The sequence below is a fragment of the Typopeltis vanoorti genome, chromosome 8 (genome assembly GCF_054136105.1).
Source record: "Typopeltis vanoorti isolate ZY-2024b chromosome 8, IOZ_Tvanoo_1.0, whole genome shotgun sequence".
NCBI lineage: Eukaryota > Metazoa > Arthropoda > Arachnida > Uropygi > Thelyphonidae > Typopeltis > Typopeltis vanoorti.
In genome coordinates this window covers 123,640,205-123,661,002 of record NC_143556.1, presented here as the reverse complement: position 1 = coordinate 123,661,002, position 20,798 = coordinate 123,640,205, and the positions used below count along the sequence as shown (strand labels likewise).

Sequence of the window (20,798 nt, the reverse complement as noted above, 5' to 3'; positions counted from 1 at the left end):
GCATAAAGGCATTATACTGTTGAATATTTCTTCTCCTGTTGTATGTTCTGGCAAGGGGGTTGGCAATATAAAAGATCGTCATGAATTTTTTTATTTTTTTCGTACCTAAGGAACGCTAGAAGATTTGCAAAATTTGTAATGTCGGTGGATTCATCTATTGCAACGCATAATAACGACTCTCACGTATATCGGATAACAATGTTTGTTTTATATTTTCAGCCATTTCAGTGATTCTTCGATGAACGGTACTATTTGAAAGGCAAATCCAATCAAAAGATCTTTTTGCATTATCTCCGATCATAATTTCCGCTATTATTTTTGCTGCAGGCTTGACCAAAGTTTCACCAATTGTTTCCGCTGCACCACTTTTTGCTATTAATAGCGACACACGATATGAAGCTTCTAAAGCCTTCATGTTTTCACCTCCTGACACGATCGACATCACTTTTTGAGATTCTTTTAAATTTTTTAGTTTATTTTGAAAAAAATCGACAGGTTTGTTCTTGCATTCATTATGTTTCGATTCAAAATGGCAATTTAACTTACATGGTTTCATGCTTTCATTTTTTAAAGTTTCACCGCAAATTATGGAATAGGTCCCTTTTCATTTCCCGTCCATGAAAATCCACATTTCAAGTAATTTATATCGTACTTACGAAGTTTTCTCATCTTCTTCCTAGTTGGTTCTTTAGAAATGTCAGACGACACACACTTATCAATTTCACTTGATCCAGATACAATATCAACATTTTCTTGTTACTGACAGCTACTTATATCTACTATTCCTCTCTTTTGCTCATTTTAAAAATCCAGTCTTTAACCAATGATCCATACTTAAGAATTTGAAAGCTAAAAAAAATTACCGTATTTAACAAACAGTCTTTCAACAAATGGCTAGTGAAAGCAGAACTCGAAACAGACAGCAATGGTAGGCCAGTAGAGATAAAGCAGCTATGAAGACGTTCATATGATTGGTGCGGTATTAACAAAAGATCGCACTACTAATTGACAAAGGCAAGCCGACAGTTCAGTTGAAATGCTAATTCACTTCAACCGAATTCCTTATATAATATCTGAAACACATTCACTATATATTTCTTAGTTTTAACAGGTTCACTCAAACAAAACCATATGTTGCCGGTGCACCATATGGTTTTGATTGTACTACAGCATTTTATGTGGGAGGGGCCATGCGATTCATTAGTTAGTGCCAGTTGTCTCTAATTTCACTGTTTGTTGAGAAACATATTACACAGCCTGCAGATGTCTCTGTACCTTATTCAGTGATACAATATGGACGATTTACGATCTCAAACTTAAATTTTATTCCTTGCGTTAATGATGCATAGCCGAAAATTGCCACGGACCCCCTGAAGACCTTTCGCGGACCCCCGGGGGTTCGCGTACCACACTTTGAGAAACACTGCTCTATGTCAACAACACAGAATTGTTCGGAATATCAAAATAGCGATTTTTTCTAGCGATAAAATAACTAATTTGTTTGGCTGGGAACATCACTTCTTAGAATGCATGTTTTTTTTTTGTTTTTTTTTAATTTGGTTATCTTCTGCCAAGTAATTTTAATTAAATATTCAATAAATGTCTTAACGATAAGGAGAAATCGTTATCGAGTTTATCATTTAATACTTTGGCTTAAATCTCTGTAACTGTGGTCATCCTGAATTCCTAGCTGAGAGGTTCCAATAGGAGGAAAATTAGTAATTTTTTCAGCATTCTCCTGTCTCTTTTCATTTGTTCTTAAGGTCGGCTTCAGGGTTTCTTAATTTTGTTTCACTATCATACATCATTAATACCATTATTGATCTAAATAATTGCGCTGATATTGTATTGTCTCTTTTGTTGAATAATATGGCGGTCAACGATAACGCCCACTGGAATCGATTATTTCTAATTTTTTTACTTCTAATATTGGTTGTGTAATTAGATACCCCCCCCCCTTCCTTAGCTTTATACCTTGTTGGGAAACGTGCTTGTCATTAGTACACATTATTCGAGAAACATAATGGTGTCTGGATAATTTTTGCAATGTCGTGCACATTAAAAGTCCTATTCATTAGAAACATCTTTGATAAAGATGTTATCAATATATCTGGGATGTAACATTGTCATTTGTTTAGCGCAATATATAACAGTCCAGAGCAAGAGCTAACTAGGCATGTTCGAAAGAAGAACTAGAAACATTTGAGACTGTAAAGAATGTGCACTAATTGTGATATTATGGGAACCCGTAGAGTATCTTCTACTATTCTACAAACTGCAGCCCTGATCGAATGCATGAAAATAAAAGTGGCAACTTTATCAAGAACGTTTATTTCCACCTTTCTATTGATTTAGGCTTGATTGTCTGTCATGATTAAGAAACTTTATGTCATAAACTTGATTAATGTCATGATACGAGAATTAATCTAACCTGGTACACACAAGTCCTTGGGTCTCTGATATTCATCTACCAAAAGGACAGATGCAACTTCCACTTGAACATTGTAAAGAGTCAATGCAACTCGACAAGTTAACTATTTACTAGTTTTAATTTTTACTGTCAGACACACCCTTGGAGTTTGTTGGATATAAGTCGACAAGCTTATTGTGTCATGTCGCATTGAACGTACGTCCTAGAAGGCGCAGAATCAAAAACAGTCACATTTTTCTCCTCGCCATCCACACTGTGCAAAAGTGAATTCAAGAACATGACGTGGCATCTAATTTCTTCAGTGGATTTTTCAGTTGCATCTATACCCCTTTGTGTTCTATAATGAGCAATTTGGTTCTAGTTCTTCTCCCGTTCTTCATCTACACTGTCCTTGAATGGACCAGTATTATTGCCTGCCTCATCTATAGTCTAGTGGAATATCTGCCAAAGGGAGTCGCGGGGATTGTGAAAGCTAAAACGAGATGTGATATTACTCTGTACATCGTCAGGCATCACTTGGCTGGAACAACTGGATTCAAATACTTTTTGTGAGAAGAAGAAAATTTCTACGCCTGCTTCTCAGAAATCTAAAAAACTGTTTGTTTCAGGTGAGGGAATTTTTAATGTATCGCACAAAAATAAAAAAAGAAAGAGAAAAAAAAGAATATAAAGAAAAAAAAAAAACAGATTCGAGAATTTATATGTATTTTGCCCAAAATTTCACTGATCACAGAACAGCTGAAGTTACAAATCGAAACTTTACTCATAAAACAAATACTTAAATAAAAGTCAACAATTAAAAGAGTGACAAGTACGTTATAATTTAATCTATCCTTAGAGCTTTTTCACATTTCTATCTATAAGAGACAGAAATGAAAACGAATAGTATAGAAAACGAACAGATTAGAAATGAAAAGTCCTCTTACTTATTACAAGGAGGGAGTTTATTATGTTTTGATTTCTCTTAGGCTTTTTCAACTACGCAATCAAAATTCAGAGAGAGAGAGAGAGAGAGAGAGAGAGAGAGAGAGAGATTTCATTGTATTAACAAGAGTAAAACATTAAGCGCTGACATGATACTGTGGCATGTATTACCGTGGTTTATCTTGCGAATCATTATCGGTCGTCAGTTGCTTTTAACAAAGAGATCCCTTACGTTTGACTTGAGCCTATCTCTTTTCTCCTTCAGAAATTGCTGAAAAAATGGGGAGGGAGTAGCTGATTTTTGCTAAACTCTATTCAGTCTAGGAGATTAATGGCAAGTTGCCAGAAACGGAGACCACTTTTCTTCATTTCACTCGAACTATGTAGAGGAACCTATATTCTGGATAATTATAAATATGAGATACATAACTGGGAAGAAATTTCTATAGATGTTGTGAACACTGAAAGTATAATCATTGCTGAAAGTCCGAAGAATTGAAATATGGATTATTATAAATATTTACGGCAGAATAGAGTTTTCAAACGCAGACTGCTTACAAGCTTACACACACACACACACACACACACACACACACACACACACACACACACACACACACACACACACACACACACACACACAAAGAAAACCCCTCATGGCTTCTTCCCCATTTAACGGTTGTAAAATCCCACGGACTTGGAGAAAAATTTATGATGTAATTAAATCGTTATTTAAAAAAATATAATTTCTGTGAAGCATTGAACTTCTCCAATAGCAGTTACCAGAAGGCTAAAAACCTAAATCTTCCAGTTGTTACCCTGGAGTTGCAAAAAGTAATAATAATAATAATAATAATAATAATGTGTTTAAATCAGATTTGTTGATTTAAACACTTTACTGGTCTGAGCGTACCATAATTAGATGGATGAGAAGTATCCATTGAAGTGAATATAACCATTGGAAACTATAGAGAAAATGATGTGGATATGAATCTTATATATAATTGATACGTTTGATCCGTATGGCCAGTTAGGTGCTAATTCTGAAAACTGGCAGGTTTATCACGCGCGCAAGCACACACACGCAACGAGGGCTGTAGATTTTTTTTAAAAAAATTAAAAATCTGAAGTGAATTTCAATTTTTTTTTGAAACCTGTTTTTTTGTTATTACAGTTTTTTATGTAGCAGCATATTCAGTTAACATATCTACATATTAAAAAAAACAACAAAAATAAATAACTAAATAAAGCAGCGATTATTCTGGGATCAAAATTTGCTGAACAAATTGTCGCTATAATTATTTCTATTTACATATCACTTCAGGATCGTATCAGCGCAGATTACAAACTCAGGAACAAATATTTGCATACTCCGAAAAGTACTGAATAACAGATCAATAATTTTTTGGTGTCTTTTGAAAAATCCTGCTCATATTAGATTCAGTTTGTGCGATCGCAAACCAGTTACCTCAGGCCAAACGATTTTTACGAAAAAAACTGATTGAAAATAATTTATTTGGCGACCGAAACGAAACTTAATAAAATCTGGTATTTTGATCTCGATCAAAATTTCTGCCTTAAAGTGGACCATTTTAGTAGTGGAATTAGGCAAAAGAAGTAGTAAAAAATGACTGTCGGTTCTGTTGTTTTCATAATGAATGATAGCAGAATACAAGGATGTACTTACTCACTCTTTCCCTATGATTTTGTTGTCAGCATTATAACATAAAATATATGAAATAAATGTGTGATAAAAAAGGCAGTTAAATAGCCATATCCAAATGAAAACTAAAGTGTGTGTGTGTGTGTGTGTGTGTGTGTGTGTGTGTGTGTGTGTGTGTGTGTGTGTGTGTGTGTGTGTGTGTGTGTGTGTGTGTGTGTGTGTGTGTGTGTGTGTGTGTGTGTGTGTGTGTGTGTGTGCATTCGCTTATAATATAGCTAAGTGTATAAATAAATTTTAATATTTTTCGATCAATATAAATTTGTAGTGCTGATGGGCTCATTTCGAGAAAACAACTCGAATGACCATTATCTGTTAGCAATTCTGAATAACAGAATTCCTCTCCTCCTAAGCTGTTTAATTAATATATCTTTCTACAAAAGGAAAACAAACAAACAAGTAACTATTATTTATTAGTTCGCATTCATATCAAAAAATGGTGAATTTTTTTAAAATTCAAAATCGACTTCATTGTATCACATCAGAATCTTCTCATTCCTTACATCTAAAGAGATACAGTAACTGCTTTCAAGAAGAGGAGCAGCAACGTTCTGTCTTAGCTACTGAACTTTATAAAGTTGCCACAACTAGATCTTCTGTTTAGGAGATTGGTGCATGTGTCGCAGCCGGTTGCCCAACAATCAATATTTTCCTGGAAACCGAGAGAACTCACTATCACTCAAGAACCTCACTGCATCATGTCTAGATACGCATTACAGGTGTTGCTAATGACTGGTTAACGTCTTATTTAAATAACTCAAAACAATGTATTACCTATGGAATTACGAATAGCGAAACAAAAAAAATATATATATACAGTATATATATATATACACACACACACACACACTTTATCTTTTGAATGCTTAACCAACAAGCGAAAATATAAACTGCCTGATGAAATAATAAGCTGTAACCTCAGATATGCATTTATTAAAAAATAAATAAATAAATAAATAAAAAATAAATAAAAAATTTGAGTACCTCTAGGGTCTAAATATTGTTGACTTGATATTTTATAATGTTGTGTTTGATGCATCGTAAAGTGACCTTAGCTTTATAGCCCTTGTTTTCTTGCATAGTCAGTGCAACTGTGAAATGGTTGTGAGAAGGGAACTGACGGAGTTTGAAAGAGACGTTGTAACAGGATGCCATGTTGCAGGCCTATCTCTTTGGTAAACTGTTGAAAAATTCGGCCATCCCAGGGCACACTCACCAATTAAATGACCACCAGTATGGATTCCGCTACTGCCGATCAACAGGAGATCTACTCACATATGTCACCCATCTCTGGACAAATGCTATGGAGAGGTTTGGCGAATCTCAAGTGGTTGCACTAAATATCTCCAAAGCCTTTGACCGGGTCTGGCACAAAGACCTACTATGCAAACTACCATCATTTGGTCTGAACCAGGACTTTTGTAGTTGAATTGCCAGCTTTCTGTCTGGACGCATACTGTGTGTGACGGTGGATAGCTCCCTATCCTCTCACCACTCAATTAATGCTGGGGTCCCACAACGTTCTGTCCTCTCACCAACCCTCTTCCTGTTATATATCAATGACCTACTGCAATTGACCTCCAACTCAATACACAGTTTTGCAGACGACAGCACACTTCACTTCTCGCTTGCATTTGATAAGCCTTACCCTTCCCAACTCACCTCAACCTACAGAACATCAACCACCACCACCATCATCAAATGCGGTCTCCAAGTCATCCTACAATGGGGTCCGGATAACCTCATAAATTTCAACGTTAATAAAACCCAGTTCTGTACTATTTTCCATAAAAAAAAGAACCATTTTTTCCCAGTATCCTTTTTGACAATACCCAAATTTCCAAACAGTCTGAGATCTCGCTTCTTGGAATCACCCTCACATAAAACTCTCCTGGCATAAACATATCACAACCATTGAATCCTCAGCCTCAAAAAAACTAGGATTTCTCTTTCACTCAAGACGTTACTTCACCCCCAAACAGCTACTAACATTATACACATCATAAATCTGTCCAGCTATTGAATGCTGCTCCCACACAGGGTGGGGCCTCTAAAAGCTGTTTCAAAATGCTCGACTCAATACAGAGGAGAGCAATTAGACTTATCAATGATCCACCCCTTACCAACTCTCTCTCCCCACTTTCACACAGACGTGTGGTCTCTGCAGTATGTATATTCTACAAATATTTCCATGGGAAATGCTCATCCGAAATAACATCAATAATTCCTCTGCTCGGTACAAAGCTCATTGGAACACGTGCAGCTGCTGCACAACATACCTTCACAGTACACCTAGGAACATGTTCTTTTCCTCTTCCTTTATCCCAGTAACTACTGTACTGTGCAACAGTCTCCTACCTGATGTGTTTCCAAAGGAATACAATTTAAAGTCATTCAAATCAAATGTAACCAAATTCCTCCTTTCCCAACCCACTGCCCATACACGGTACTAATGTACTATAGGTTGACCAACCAACCTCCTGTGTATGGGCCCAACATAAAAAAAATATATATATATATGATACCATACTGAGATGAAAGCGCAGAGAGTCAACTGCAAGTGCTACCCGCAGTATAATAAGTAAGATATGGAAAAGGATAATATGTAAAATCTGCCATTCGTTAGCCGACACGTTGAACGCCGAGTTTCCGGCATCAATAAAAACACGAATCTACACATAAACATTCAGGTAATAAATTTTATCCGAAAACCAACACGCAGCATCGTCTTCATTGGTGAAAGGAGCGTGTACAGTGGGAGATGGAAGCTTGGAAAGCTGTTTATGGAGCAACGAATCAGGTCAAACCATCTACCGAGTAGATGGACGAGTGTGAGTGTGTCAGATGACCGATTCACGTCTCCTACCAGAGTAGTTAACTTCAACTATGAAATTTGGAGGTGGAGATGTCATGGCATGATCCTGTTTTTCCTGGTTTGGTTCTCGGAGCCCAATGTTTGTGGTGTGACGAACATTGGACTCCGAGAGGTATCTGAACATTCTGGAGAATGTAATGCTTCCTGCAATGTATCGCTTCTACGAAAATGACCATTGTCTCTTTCAGCAAGACAATGCACCGTGTCATAAGGCTGCTGTAAATGCGTGGTTTGTGGACATGACTTCACCACACTTCACATGGGATGAACTGGAGCGGCGAGTGAGGTCAAAGGACGTCCGACACACAACAGTCGAAGACTTCATGATATGCCTACATGCAGAATGATCCAAAAAATTTCCACTGATCCCTATCGTACGTTTGTGGAAAGTATGCACCATAGCATTGCTGTAAACATTGCAGCGAAAGGAGGTCCTGCATCTTAAGGAGCCGTCGCTGTTTTTGTTTCTCACGCTATGGCGTCTGTTGACCTCTTATCCAAGCAATGTGTTATATATGATACTATAAAAACTTTTAAAATTATATCTTAATTGTATGATGTATGTTACGTCTGCCATCATAGATACTTAATTTTGGTAGTGTCTGTATTGCCTACATTTATAATTTTCTAGTAACCAGTATGGCTATGGCCTTTACTACATACGTTGTACAGTTCCTCTTCTAGTCTACTTCCTTTTTTTCCCCCCTCCTTTATTCTTAAGTCATTTTTAACTTGTCAGCTTTTTCTATATTACCACTTGATCAATAATTGTATTATAATATATGCATAATATATATTATTACATTTTACTGTCTTCTGTTATCAGTTGTGTTGCTTCACGATTATACTTCATTATCATTTGTATTACTATTTTATTCGTAATAAATTTCAAATTTTAATTTCAGTTAACACTTATAAAATTGCAGGGTATTTTTATCGAAGAATTTTATTTGATAATCACCTTGAATTTCTGAATGATTTTTGTAGTACTACATCCTAGCAAATGAACTTCAAGTTCAAATAAAAATTCTCTTCAATCAGATTGGGAGTTATTGTTATTTGAATAATATAGGAGCTTTTAATGAAATGAATTTTAAGAGTCGTAATTAACTTATATGAACGTTAAAATGGGTATGCTCATTTCATTTACTCAGTGCAAGCAGATAATAATTTCTATTAATCCTAACCGGCTAAAAATGAATCTCTGCATCGCTACCGATTTCTTGAAACTCCACCGAATTAATATGCCGGTATTTATTATTTTACTGGCTTAATTTCACGCTGATTTATAGTTTAAGATATATTTCTAATTTCTAATTTCTAATATATTTCTAATTATTTCTAATTAGAAATATTTAGAAATAATATATTTCTAAATATTTATAAATGATTAGAAATAATATATTTATAAATAATTAGAAATAATATATTTCTAATTATTTCAAATAGAAAATATATTTCTATATTTTCAAATTGTATGCTTCTGGTTTCTAGTAATAAATATGGAAGCAGTAAGCTTCCATATTTACTACTGTATATTACTCTTCCAACTTATTAGTTTTCGTTCTTTCATTATATTTATAAATAAGCTTTTGGAATAAGAACAGAAAATTAAGAATATAACACAGCATTTAAACGCATAAATTTATTGTACAAGCATATAAAAAATAAGTAAAATGTATGCGATAATTTTAATAAAACATTATAGCAAATATAGAAAAAGTTATATAGAGTGAATTACTTAAAGACGTAGATAAAAGGCCAGTACACGTACCACTGCGTACCGTCTCCAAAAAAGCACTGCATATTAACTACTCTTAAATTATATATATGTCATCTTATTTGTTAGAGTAGATGTAAATTTAGGTAGACATTAACGCATAAAATAACTCATTACCTTCACGTGAAGAAAAATTCAAAGTATGGTTTATTACATAGCATTTGCATCCTGAAATACTTCTTACCACAAAATGGGGTTTCATCAGGTATCTTTGTATTTATATTACGTTCGATCTTTCCTGATTTAATTTTTGCTGTTATTGGAAAGTTATTAATTTTGAACATATTATTATTCTTTACTGTTACTGAAAATAAGTAAGCAAAAATACATAAATGAAGCATACATAAACGTTTCTGAAATGAAATCCCCCCCCTTTTTTTTGTCAACAATCCACAGTATACTAATGCTAAAGGATAACCTAAATCTGACTCTCTTCTTAAATTTATTTTCTCTTCTTTTACAATCCCGTATCTTTTTATCTTAATGAATGATCGCATGAAAAGATGAATCTGATATGCATATCCTACATATTAGATATATACTGCATCTAAGAACAAAATAAAATCAAATTCAATAAATCTTTTTGCCACAGTAGTTCTTTACTGATTGTTATTGTATTTCCTTCTCTTCATCAGCTGGTTATTTTGCTATCATGTCAGCTAGACATGATAGAAAACATAACTTTCCATAATGCTAAAATTTAACATATATTCATTGTTTGTCGACAGTCTTCTTCAGAGGTGCTGAACTCTAAGCGCTGCGCATACAAAATACTGAGACCATGTACGCTAAATAATACTGATCATACAACCCTTTGGTATTAAAAGATAAATAAACACTGAATTCATTTAATTCTAAATACAATTAACGTAACTCTACGAAGTGGGAGTGGTATTTCATCGCCCGGTGTGAGACCACCTCTCCGCTTATTGGAAGCGTGAAATGGTTTGTATAAGTTCCATGTTTGGTCTCTAGAGCAAAGTTTCCGAACCAGGTAAATTATAAAATTAAATAAAATAAATTTAAAACAAATAGAAAAAAAAATTTAATCCACCAAACCACCCAAGGTAAGAATGCATTATGTACTATAGGCTCACGAACAACCTTTCGTTGGTGGGATCCACATAAAAAATTAACCAGGTGAATCAACGTTCCTATAATATAAAACCATATAACTATATTCTGGCCACATTTTTTTTTTCTCGCTAACACACAATGCGATATCACAATGCATAAACCGCTATTATTCCTTTTCATGTGATGGTGATGATCTTTGCTGACATAGTATTAAAGCAAACAGTGAGAGATAGCGTTGTGTATGAATGATAGACATTGTGTAGTGTATAGATAGAAGATGAATTGAAGTAGACAGTGGACTGTGTGGTAGAGACTGCCCTTTATAACGAATCTTTGAAGTCCATGAAGGTGTCATGTAATAATAATCATCATAATAATAATAATAATAAATGATTTTATTTTATCGAATGACATTCAATCATTTTACAGTAATGCATACAGTAATTACTATGATAATGGCTTTCTAATATAATAAATACTGTAATCATCAGAGAAAAGCCTAAATTTACACACTGTCAGCTAAAGGATTTGTCAGCCTTTTCGCTGGCAAAATAAAATAAAAATAAAAAAAATGCCTAGTACAATTTTTGCTCTAGACACGAAAACATTTTTGTACGGACGCTCATTAATAATATTAATCGACTCCGTTCTGAATTCGCATTTACCATGAAATTTGTCAGTGGTATATAATTTTGTCTTATTTCTACAACTATGATCTGATTATTGCAAAAATCTTCGTAAAAGAGTAAGCACTGGCACCAGCTAGCAGATATAATTGTCATAATGAACACTTATCCACATTAACCACAAAACAGAATACAGTTACTTCTATGCTGTTTCACCGCAGACAAAGCCCATAGTCGCCGTTGCATAACATATCCAAGTATTTCTATACTAAAATAGTAGTTCCGTTTACTTATCGGTCTAATGCTACGAAGTGTTTGATAATACAATAAACAAAGAAAGTAGACTTAATTCACTTAATTAATACCGTCTAATGACATTCTAATATAATTAGAAAGCTGAACTGCGGACCACTCAGCCAATCAGGCCATCGCCGGCCTGTTGGCCGAGTGGTCAGCAGTTCTGCTGTCCAAATAACTTGCGCTGGATTCACGCTGTGGCCTTGGATGTTTGTGATTGTCTTTAGGTGGGAGATGACTTTCATCGACCAGTGCGAGACTGCCACTCTGCTTATTTGTGGCCTGAAGAAACTTGAAAACGTTCCATGTTTGGTCACTAGAGCAGAGTTTTCGGTCTATGTAAAAAAATAATAAAAATACAAAAAATATAAAATTGATAAAAATAGAAAAAAATTCTTGGTTCACGATACGAGCGTAGTATAGGTTTAAAAACCTTTCGAGGACGTGTGCCACATAAAAAATAGACTATAGTTAAATTTGTTTCAGCGAAGACCTTTAATAGGAAACTGGGTTCGATTTTCGTTTAGGATTAGGACTCGAAGACCCTTCTCAGGGCTTTTTATTTGAAGCTGAATTAGCCCGGTCTCATAGGAAGGTGGTAGCTTTTCCTTCGGAAACGCGAATTTTTTGTCCTGCAACCAGAAAAACACAGACACTTTAAACACAAAAATATATATTAGGCATATGGCTAACCTTATTCCAAAACCACATTTCGGAATCCCCAGATAGAGGATCTTAAAGGTCTATAATTACCTCAGATTATTATTATTATTATTATTATTATTATTATTATTATTATTATTATTATTATTATTATTAGTTTGAGCATGCTGAAACCCTTTGCATTGAAATCATTGATTCTGCCAATTGACAGCATCCCATAATACTAAATGCTATTTACAGGCCACCAAACCTAAACATGATAAAATTCTTACACAAACTCAATTGCTGGCCTTCACGCCAAGAATTATGCTCAACAGAATACCTAATGATAATCGACGACATAAACATAAATATTGCAAACGAAAACCAGAACAACACTGTACAATACCTATTCACGTATAATCTAATACCAACCATAACATTATGTACTAGAGAAGAAATATTCGGAAATAGTATGACTGCTTCCTGACTAGATCATATAAAGATTCGGGCACCACCAAATAGTTACACTGCAGCAGTCATAAAGTGCAAAGTAGCAGACCATTACTTCACGGCTCTAAACCTGCACACTAAGGCAACGCTCCACATTTGAAGAGAAAACAAAACAATATAGACGAAAAAATAGTCAATCACGAAATTAGAAAAATCGACTGGGAACATGGCATCACCAGATTCGACAGATACCTTATACAACAACATCAACATTAAACTCACACTGGAGGAAATATATAAGGATTCCTCCTTATATATTTCCTCCAGTTCTCCAGTGCTCCAGCTGCAAAGAAGGCCAGAATTCCTTCATAAAAATGCCAAAATCCTTGGATAGCACAGAACTTAATCCTAGATATACACAGAAAGGACATGCTATGGAAAAATTAAAGCGATATCCAAATAACGCAGCTTTAAAAACCGAATATAAGATAACAAGGAATCTCCTTACAACGCAAATAAGAAATGCAAAAAGAAATTACTACAGAGACAGATTAACCTCTGCACAAAATAACATGAAACAAACCGGGCATCTGATCAACGAGATGCTAGAGTGTGCTTCCAATACCACTTCCTCTGAAACCATAAAACACGGCTTCATGAAAGAAGTAAAATCTATCCAACAACTGGTAAATGACTTTAACCAATACTTTGTAGGCGACATCCAACAACTAGTAGTTCAAGATTATTATTATTATTATTATTATTATTATTATTATTATTATTATTATTATTATATCATATAACAAGACCAAAGTCAACAAACTACATAAGATATAAGTCAGTATAATAATCCCAGAAGCTTCTAACATTAAAAAAAAACATAAATAAAACCATAACGAAATGCTCTCGAACACCAGTACAAGGACACAAACGACCCCAATCCAAGCCGCCGCCCCTTTCCTTCAAAAAGGTTAAACAGTTCACATGCAGTGGTTGTCAGTGGGCACGTGTACTTGCCACTACATGTTAATCGGAAAAATGCACTTATAAATATATCTTTATATACATATATGTTTGTTTCCAAGCACATATATATAAATAGTTAAATCGACATGTGGCTCTGGTAGTGAAACAAAATCATGAAATCTCTGCCCTCTATTACTTCCTCAGATAAGCTCAGCACAAGCTTTGAGGAAGACAAGCAGAAACGCCACCCAAACAAATAAAATTATCTAAAACGAATGTGCCCAGTAAACGAATATACCTAGAATGAATTTTTCTAGTGATAAAAATGTAACTAATGTTTTAATGGTATATATGGGAATACGTGTATAATAACACAGTTCGATATTTATACTGAATTATCATTATTTTCATCATCATTATTATATTATATTTTGTAAAATATCTGTAGTAAATACATAATATATATATATATATAAGCTATACCCAATCATTTTAGCACAGAAGTTGTAAACAGTAGAACCGTAAGATTCATTGTTTATATACACAAGTTTAGATGCATGTAACTAATGCACAAGTGTTAACATGTGTACATATCTGCTTATGTTCTTGTAAGCAGATATGTACACGTGTCTATAATATAAATAGTATATATGGATAAAACATTTTGCTTGAAAAAAGTATTCAAGTGTCAGCGAAGTTCAATATTCTACAATAATAGTCACTTCAAAAATGTACACCGTTCAGAATAAAAACCAAACTCAGCTGCTGAGTTTGGTTTTTATTCTGAAGGGTATAAAACTAAACTGAATCACTGACCCACACAGATATTGACAGTCTTTGGGTTTGTGTATTGTGAGTATATTTTTTGGCCACTAACTTAATTTTAGAATAAGATTACACTGGGTTTTTTATGGACTTTGAGTTGTCTTTACCGTTTTGTATGCTCTGAAGGGGCCAAACAGTCCAGTTGGTGAAAAACGTTGGCATAATTTATCATTAAATTCATTGGTCCATAAAAAAACCCAGTATAATCTTCTTCTAAAGTCTTTAGGTTTTGTTTATGCTGGTAAGCAACATACGAGTAGCAATGTAAGCATACTTTTAATCTAATAGCAAGTTCGTTCAGGTTTCAAAATGCATAAAGCTGCAAATGCATACAGGAAAGATTTAAGAGATATATGAATACACGAAACGTGTAAATATGCAAAAGCAGTTTGGTTTTGGAACAAAAAAGAAAGTTGTTAAATAGCAATATAGTATTTGTAGTTTATAGACATGACAAAAGCATTGAACCATTGAATACGTATGCAGTCTATTGGAACCATTATCAAAATTTATGCAGGTATTTTAAACAGTATGTTCCTCATTTTGGTAGATTAATTAAATAATTTGATCCGATTTTTGTATTATGTATGTACAGATATGAATAATACAAGTAATAAATATAAACCACATGAGAAATGACGGATATTTCACAATTATTAACTCTGATTTTATATTTATTCAGATATACCTCACATTTTAGAAAACATTTAATATCCCTAATATGTACAATCGCCAAATTTGTGAATAATAAGTGATTTTATTTATCTATTATTATACGTGAAACAAATTGGCAAGATATCTTTACTGCTTTATTGATTTGTGTCGAGCGTCATCGTTACCTTTCTACACCGCTGACCTTTCTTCGTATATTATTTATCGAGTTTCAAAACTGATTCAAAATCAAAATAACAAATATGTAAATTTCCACGTGCATACTTTCACATTCAATCTCGTTATTTCAAACTCCCGCTTTACTTTTCTGGGGTCATTACGGCCATCAACCTATGCGTCATGCGCAATCCGAAACCACGTGAGAGTGGCTTCGTCACGGCCGCACAGTATCCCCTGTCGCATTTTACTACTAGTGGCTGCATGTGAGAGTAGTGCAATGTGAACTGTCGTCGTTCCCGTATGTGTCGAACGCTGAGGCGAATGTTTGGATTTACTCTCCGAGACAGTCGCTCTTTCTTAAAGGAATACGGGGCCAGCTGTTCGATAACTCTCTTGTGAGGAAAGTCTGATTGTGTTGTGCTGGAATAAGATTTTATCAACGACCTTTTCGGAGATTTATAGTGTACATCGGTGTCTTGATCGGCGCTTTTACGGCGGGTGGCATGGGAAGTGCCAGCGCAACAGGTTAATCAACAGGTGCTTGTAAAAGGGAGGTGACCGAGAGATTGCTGAGTGTAATGTGGTCGCCAGCAGGATGACTAACGACAGCTGTACTGAAGTTAGTGGGATTTGAAACGGTAACATTTGTTGTGATCTTTCATGTAGTTTCCTTTTTAATGTTGTCTATTCTCAGTGTCTCTAGGATCATACGACGTACTTATGTTATATGATGTTCGTTGATGTGTTATTTCCTGCACACTCGTTTCGCTGTGTGGGGTTTCAGAATTTGCTAGCTATGGTTGAAGAGGAAGCCTCCATTGTTAAATTGTGGAGCACGTAAGGCCAGTGGAACTTGGAGCATGTAGATTGTGATTTCCTACAAGTTGTATAGCATCGCTATCTCTTGTTTACCTGCCCCGTCTAATGTTTTGTGTTGAGATTATCTGATATATATACTGTACTATTCCACAAATCACTTGTGGTAGGTGGAAAAAGCCCTTTTATCTTGAAGAGTGATCTAATATGAAAATAGTAAGTAATGCACAGTACATAATTTGATATTGTGAAAATCTATAAGTTTATTAATTAGCATTGTTTCTTTAAAGCAGTATGCGTTACTTTCCCATAAATAATACTATATATTTCAGAAGACTGTTGCTTGTAGAATTAGGGTTATAAGATATTTTATGTAAATATCTTAGAAGCCTCTGTTACGTTTTCTATCATTTTAATTATACTTTTAGTTATGTCCCTGTAAATTCTAACATGTCTCATATTTACAGCTCTTCGACATTAGATTTACGGATGTTGAAAATATTCTCCGATATTAAGCGTATTTTGACAAAATTTAAGCTCAATAACGCTTAAAAGTCTATTGTTGCTATTAGTATCACTTCATTTAAAGTAAGTATCTGCTTTATCAGACTATGTCTGGCTGCTATAACGTATGTCCGCCGTACAGACACGTCTGTCTCACACTTGTGAGCCTTGTAGCAGACTCGTTTTAGCGCTTTTCGGTATTAAGGTTGCAAACAAAGAAGGCGTAAAACTCTTCTAACTGAAACTGAACATTTCAGCTGTAAAATATATTGGTTTAGAGAATTGTTATGAGTACTGTTATTATTTTGGAGAAATAACGTATTGCCATTGAATATACTTTTAAAGACAATGGTTGTATACGAGTTCTAGCTATTATTTAAAGGCGCTTTAATATCTTCTCAGTCATATGATAGGATTTGAAATCCAGTTTCACTTCTTCAGTCATATTTTGCTTTTCAGGCAACACATTTTTGCCTACTTGTGCGTACAAATGATTCCTAAAGGTTCTTCTTTATTATTATTTAATAAGCATAAAGAAAAAATGCCTTGTCTACCTTCCGTCACAACGAACAACGGTAGATCACTAAAGTAATACTTTGAAATTATTCAGAATTTGAAAATAATCATGTACAGTCATCTTGTTTAGTGCTTATTTTTTATCACTTTCCTTTCTTTTAAACGCAGTTAAAATCTGAAATAAAAGCGAAGAGTCCTGCAGACTTTAACGTTTTTTCTTGTGTCGATATGCATATTCTTTCATTTTTTTGACTAAATCCAAATAGTTAACAGTATCTGGCCTTGTAGAGAATTCTTTCTCATAGGCTAGACCTCCATTTCCCTCCATATGATTTTTAAGGGAGGTCTTGTCAAACTTTTACATGTGAAAAGTGGAATCGACCCTTTTATCTTCTAAAGAAGTTTTCACCCTCCTTTTCAGTGGCTTAGACATGCTGCTTAGCTACCCCATCCCCTCCATTTTCCCTCTTGTCTCGCAGAGGCGGCTTGCGTGTCCTGGTTACTACCACTCCTGCGAAGGCTGGTTATTTGATATTGCCGACTGAGTTGCTGGGAGTTTTTTTTCCCCTTCTATCTCGGTAGAGTGTGCTGAATCGTCAGGCTGTGATCAACTGACATCACTTGGTCTCACAAATAACCAGGATAAGAGCTAGCAGCTAATGAAAGAAGATAGATACCATCGTATAAGATTCTCTCTTCGGATAGTCGTTGGAACAGGACAAAAAATATATAATAAACAAAACAGAAAGTCAATAAAATATACATTTTTTTTTTTTTTAAACACATGGAGGGTTTCTAGACATTTTTGCTGTTTAATTCCATGGCGACTCTTTAAAGCGAAATAGTCTCTTTCAAGTGGATGTAATAATAGCTGAATCTAACAAGCGGCGAGTTAGATATGAATAAAGGCGCTGTGTTTCGTTCTGCCTCAACACTGGCTTGTTGTTAGTAGCGTAACGCTGACGAATTACTAATGGCACGTCTGTTTCATACTGTAACCTTGGAGCACACAACACTTATTATGCTTTCAACTGGTCAAAGTAAAGATCGCCGGCACGGAACACTTTAATTGAGGTTTAGACTAAAATTTTATCAAGCAATGGGGCACACTCTTTTTAGTTAGTGGAATCTATATTTTGTTAATTGAGGCGGAGAGTAGAAATGTCCGATTTTTTATTGTTATTACTTTCCGTTTTTCAGTTGTTAGTACAATGAAAGATGATGTTTGAAAGTAATACTTCCATATATCACAACAACGTATTCTTATTAAATTTTCGATGCAGACCTATATATAATAAAGTAGAGAATACAATTGAGTTCAGATTTTTATTTATTTTTCACAACTATTCCATTTTCCTTGCTTAGTAGTTAATAAAACTATAATCCTTTGGTCACCATACGCATGTAAGGGATAGGAGATAACAATGGCTAGATTCGAAATATCTTGAGTTTTCTTATTAAGTGGTATGGAAAATAAAAAGAATAACATTTAGTATTGGTAATCATAGACGTAAACACAGTGTAATTATTTTACGATGAAACTAGAAAGTCTTTGAAAATTGTTCGAAACCTGTTCAAGCTCGTTAAAAACTTAGCCAAATGTTCTATTGAGATCTGCATTCAATCGCCATCCACTAATTACAGATAAAAAAAAAAAAACTAACACAGCAGATGCAGGATAAAATTCTTAATTATGCATATCTAGTAATATTTAATTATGTAAAATTTTAGTAAGTGAGTGGAATACTTTTCCGTAATAAAAGACAATGGTTAAACTGCATCAGTGGCGCACTCAGGATTTAATCTTGGAGGGGGCCGAGCGCTCAGGATTTAACCTTTGGGGGGGCGAGTTGAGCAGACGTTTTGCGAATACACACTACACATCGCATACGACCTATAACTGAGCATCTGCAGTGATCGCTAATTCATAAGTAGCACACAACATAAATAAAAAAAAAAATGAATTTTAATTAGGAAAAGATTTTTGGAAATTTTTCTAGTGTTCTTTCCTTTTCTTTGGGGGGCTGCCCGGGTCCCTTGGCCCCCCTCTGGGTGGCCAAGCCACTGAACTGCATAGATGGAAATTTCGCTGTGCTTTCACTCCGAGGAACAGGCTTGTAGATAAACGCACTAACTGATTTATCATTCTAAATAACTTTTGATTCCTCTCAGATTAAGTTAGTTCTTTGGTCCCTTTTCACATTACAGAAAATGTTTCCTACCTTTTGTAAACAATATTTTGTTTGTTTAGAATGCGTATAAATTATCGCATATTTGTATATTTGTTGAGCTACAATTTACTTATGATTCTCGGTCACTGATATTGTCGAAAGCCTTTATATAAACACTGTCCAACACGCATTATCGAAAGTCTTTTATATAAATAATGGAAAAAATAATTACGTAAATCTTAAGTCCCATTTCCGCCATTCCATCGAAGTACATTTTTTTTTTAATTTGACAATTATCGACTCTTCCGGGAAAAAAAAAAAAAAGTTTAGCTTTGCTATTATAGAAATATTCTATTTAGTTCGTTATTATGTTATTTAAGGCAGTGGATTAAGTTTTTTTTTTTTTCCCTAGCAGCAAAAGGTTCGTTACGATTTTTGACATGCGTGATATTCAAGTGATAATGGTTAGTTCGGTCATTTATTAATTTGTGAGGCCTGTGCTACGCTAGGTACGTGATGGGCATGTATAACTGGGTTTGAAAACCTTTGTGCAACGTTACATACAAAACAACTGTGCATTGTCCTTAATGCGCTTAGACGGAGCCATTAGAAATAGGGCATTTGCGTGATACTACCATTATTACGATCTTTGAACGTAGTTTAAAAAAAAAGAAAAAATACGATGGGCAAGTCAAACTAGGAGTTGGCGTTTTACTATTCGATAAGAATACTCATGTTACGCTCATTAAATATGTTTTGCTTTGTTGTTGTTCATGTGACTGCTAAGGTCTGCTTAAAAGATAAGATGACTTCCTACTTACAACGATGAAATGCTTAAGTAGAAGGATAGGTTCTTATGACATCCGCTACTTCTGTTACGGTACCTCTAAAGAGGAATAGCCTTAAGCTATAATAGAGTTGAATCTGTTATTGTGGCATTGTCTTGACCGTCTTTAATTTCAATAATTCTTTACTTTATGTCCGTGAAGTGTTCGTTACTAAACTTTAATAATTTTCTGGAAAATCGAGCTGCCCGAAATAAGGAAAGACGATTATTATATTTTTTTTTTATTAGTGAAGATCGTAATGTTGAATGCGAACATATTAACATCCTAGTAATGCACTGCGTTGAATGTTGTGCTATTCTTATAAACTCTTTTTTTTTTTTTACCGATTCATAAGACTGAGAAAATTATTTTGCAACTCTGTAGATAAGGCGAATGCGATCAAACATATTATTTTTTTTTTCCCAAAGAAAACCAAACAGTTCTGATTTCATTTAGTTATTCCCAAGAAGGTGTAAAATTAATGGCTGGGCTGTATGTCACAAAAAAGTTTGGTTAA

General features: G+C 34.5%; 1 protein-coding gene across 4 annotated transcripts in view; it reads left to right on the top strand.

Moving 5' to 3' along the window:
* The first annotated feature begins 15,727 nt into the window (after positions 1 to 15,727).
* The window catches only part of LOC150104326 (protein TANC2-like), a 360,557-nt gene continuing 355,486 nt past the window's right edge, over positions 15,728 to 20,798 (top strand). For all 4 annotated transcript variants that reach the window (XM_090396298.1, XM_090396296.1, XM_090396297.1 and 1 more), the window contains exon 1: positions 15,728 to 16,479. The gene's annotated coding sequence lies outside the window, so the exon portion shown is untranslated. The remainder of the gene's footprint in view (positions 16,480 to 20,798) is intronic.